The sequence below is a fragment of the Rosa chinensis genome, chromosome 1 (genome assembly GCF_002994745.2).
Source record: "Rosa chinensis cultivar Old Blush chromosome 1, RchiOBHm-V2, whole genome shotgun sequence".
In the NCBI taxonomy this organism is placed as follows: domain Eukaryota; kingdom Viridiplantae; phylum Streptophyta; class Magnoliopsida; order Rosales; family Rosaceae; genus Rosa; species Rosa chinensis.
The window spans coordinates 13201192-13205025 of NC_037088.1; the positions used below are offsets into that span (position 1 = coordinate 13201192).

At 36.6% G+C, this 3834-nt stretch overlaps 1 non-coding gene across 1 annotated transcript; it reads right to left on the reverse strand.

Annotated features, from left to right (window-relative positions):
• Window positions 1–1300: 1300 nt before the first annotated feature.
• Window positions 1301–1387, reverse strand: LOC112183151. Its single transcript, XR_002929745.1, has one exon. It is a non-coding gene; the product is annotated as a small nucleolar RNA SNORD24 (small nucleolar RNA).
• Between the last annotated feature and the right edge of the window lie 2447 nt (window positions 1388–3834).

A 3834-nucleotide genomic window follows, 5' to 3' on the forward strand; every position in this document is an offset into this window, starting at 1 on the left:
TTATCTTTTGAATCTTTTTTCTCTTCGAAAGCTTTCATGAACAAATAAAATCATAAATGAGATTTGAAAATGGAAATAAATAATAGAAGTAATATAAATTGTGTTTCTATTATTATAAAGATTTGGAGAGAGAACAAAAATATATATTTTTTTTAAAGATTTTGTTGTCTGTAACAGTCTTTTCATATAAGGACATATATGTAATTTAATAATTAAAAAATGAAGGAGATATAGTAAGTAGATTAGGAGGTCTCAATAGAAACTCTCATCTTAAAAACTGTTACACATTAGCAGCAACAATCGTTCTACCGCTGGCCAACAATCGTTTCAAATGACAAAACATAATGCTCCATCATCACCATTTGATATTTTTCGGCAATCTGACTGGTATGAGCAGCAATTCAAAGAATCTATGCGGGATCAGGATTGACCTGCCTAAATGCTAAATATCTAGCCTGCTAAATTTTTCAACACATTATCACGGTCAGTAACCGGTAATAATTTTAGATCCAGTGTCAAAGAGAAATACAACCAGAGAGAACCAGGCATGAAGTATCAATATGGTACATCTATTTCCGTTACTTTATATGGTCTGGGTAATAGCCCAGCCCAAACTGTCAAGCTCGTATATGGTGCTTCGTTCTATCTAATTCTGATTCACCTAGTGGCCGGTCAGAAACATGTAGCAACGTATTTTGATTCAAAATTTAGGGTTTAAATTGGGGTTTACTGATATTGGTTTGTCAGTGGTAATTGCTAAATCAGTAGTTTTCTTACTAGGGTAACAAAACCCCCCATATGGGAGTGTTCAAACTTCAAGGTAACGAATTCCTCAAGGCTATAGAAGACCAACAGTTCATTTTTTCTCCAGATGAGAACAGAGGAACTTGAAACATATCATTCCATCAGTAATTCAGTCCATCCCTACTATCTTCCACCTTTCTTAAAGCAATGTCCACATGAAAATCCTCCTAGAAGGCACAAAATTGTTATAGATAACGCGTGCCACAAGATTTACACGACTATTTGAAACCATAAATTCAAAGATTAAAAATGAGTAACGATACTGAAATAGGTTTACAATAATAGGACACAAACTTGAAGTCATTTTAGATCAGGAGCAGCAACAATGACCAAATTCTGGGAGCAAAATTGATGTTTTGACATAAACTTCAAGACAACCATAGCAAAATCATAGCAAACAATCATCTTTATAATCATCGCATCAAAAACTTTGAAAACTAACTTAATATAACACAAAATGGCAAACAAAAATTTGGTAAAAAATAGAAAGAGAAGAGGCCTCAGATCTTGGTGGTAAAGCAAAATCAAATAGGATCTTCAGATCCCATCAAGAGTAGCAAATATAGATCTGACATCATCGGCCTAAAACTGAGCCAAGCCCAGAAAGCGTAACTTGGAAACAGACCCCTTTTAAGAACAAAAAAATACATGATAAGTGAAAAGCTAAAAGTTCAAGGAAGGCAGAAGCCATATCCATCACTGCATATCATCAAAGAGAATGAAAGGCATCAGATAAAAGGAAGCTCATGGAACATAACATAAGGCCAAGTAGTGAAGAAAGGAAGACGGCTCCCAGCTCCAGCAACTAAAACGAAATTAGGTTAGTAACTTGGTACATCTACGGATTGTGCTCTTTACTATTTATAGATGAATTATTGGGCCTTCGTTGGTATTCAGTGTTAAGAGGGGTTACAACTTACACTACCACCCAAGGGTTGTTTCGGACACCCAGCCCCTTTATTTTTAGTTCTTTCGGCAAAGAAGCTTAAAGAATCTCGAGCGGAACGAGATAAGGCTTTAAAGACCAGTTCCAAACCCAAAGATTTCCTTTGGCAGCATGACCTTTTCGGAGACCATGAGAAAGAGTAATCTAGACAGATTTGAACGCATCACCTTCACTGTGTTAGTTAGGCTAACTGATTAATATGTCATGATTCACTGATACATTTCGTATGTGTATTAATCAGAGGGTTGGTTATAATCGACGTTAGTTCTTATTTCTATCCACCAAAAAAATTGATCAGAGGGTTGGTTCTCAATCTTGATGTTGCTGGAATCCCTTTGAATTTACTAAAAGAAGGATTTCAAGGGTTTTGAGTTGGACGATTGAGTAATAACTATATCATAATATTCAATGAATTTAGTTTAAGGAAATCTCAAATCAGATTGTTTTGGAATTAATTTTGTATTAAATTATGATTATTATTTTTACTTAATTGTTTTAGATAAATTATAAAACAATATAGTCCACATAAGGAAATTATGAAGAAAAAAAAACTAATTTAATTGAATGCTATATTTGGGGAGGTAAGAAGAGTATTTTTTTTTTTTTTTTTCATTTTTATCGCTTTGTCTTTATTTGTCTTTTCATATGACTTGACAAAGTCTATTAATAATTGAAAAATGTTAGAGGTCCAAATATCAAATTTGGAGGTCCAACTAGAACCCAATTTTAAATTTTTAATGAATACATTTTGACATTTTGTAAACAAGAAAGGCTTAGACTAGATAAACTATTCAATATTTATGGGCGTGTAACTAATTGAAAAAGCAAAAAGACATAATGTAATCAAGCAACGCATTTTTTTTTTTTTTTTGAAAAGGGGTTTGGAACCCAGCCTAACTGGGAGGCTCAGCCCCACGCCCGTTAATATTATTAATAGAAGAGGGATGATTGTACAGCGAGGGGGACATGTTACCTACACCTCGAGTACTAGTACAAGAATCCTCATAGAGTATATCCTGGATAATCACAGGAGTCTCATCTAACCAATAATCATCTAGGTAAGAGACACTAGCAAGATGTGCCAATCTATAGGCCACACCATTTGCTTCACGAAAAATAGGTTGTAAAGAAAAAGAAGTAATAGCACTTAAATATGCCTTGCAATCTTCAACTATACACCCTACCTCAGAGAAGTCCTCCATGCTCCCATTTAGGGCAGTAATTACCGTAGCACAATCAGTCTCAATGTCGACATCAACCATACCTTGGTGAATAAGTAATAGGAGTCCTGCTCTCATAGCCTTGCACTCCATATGGAATGCAGATCTAACCCGGGAAAAGGGGCGTGCAATTGCTGCTAGACACATACCATACTCATCTTTGATGACAGCCCCAATTCCACCTTGTCCCGTAGCCTCCAAGAAAGCCCCGTCTGTGTTCAGCTTGAGCCTTCCACTTGGGGGAAGCTGCCATTTAGTCTTCAGTCTAGTCTTCTTCTTCACCGTCACGGGGTGCAAAGATTAGTAGTCCTCGAGCATTTTGGACTCCCAAGCTGCAGTATTAAGTGGGTGGAAAACACTTCCCTTCCAAAGGACATTGTTCCTTTCGACCCATAAGGCCCACAGTAACATAAGGAACAAGTCTCTCTTAGTGGGAGACAAAGAGTCATGCATAAATAATAGCCAATCATTAATACTACCACCATTTTGAGTACATACCTTTAGATTTAGAGGTCCATGCAGCCAATAGTCCACCACTCTCTTACATCCCATAAACACATGCATGTCATCTTCTAAGTAATCACAGCAAAATACACATCGGACATCTGGAATTGGACACTTCTTAATCAAGGCAGCCTTCGTAGGAATTATACCTCTATTCAACCTCCAAATAAGAGACTGAACCTTCGGAGGAACACGTGCACCCCAAATACCCTTCCAAAGCATGCATGCAGTGCCTCTTGAGTTTCCAGAAGACGTAGAAGCCATACTTGCTAGACTTTCTGTCATTCGATAGACATGGTACCCACTTCTCACACTATAAAGACCCTTGTTATCAAAGTGCCACACCCACTTATCTGTAGA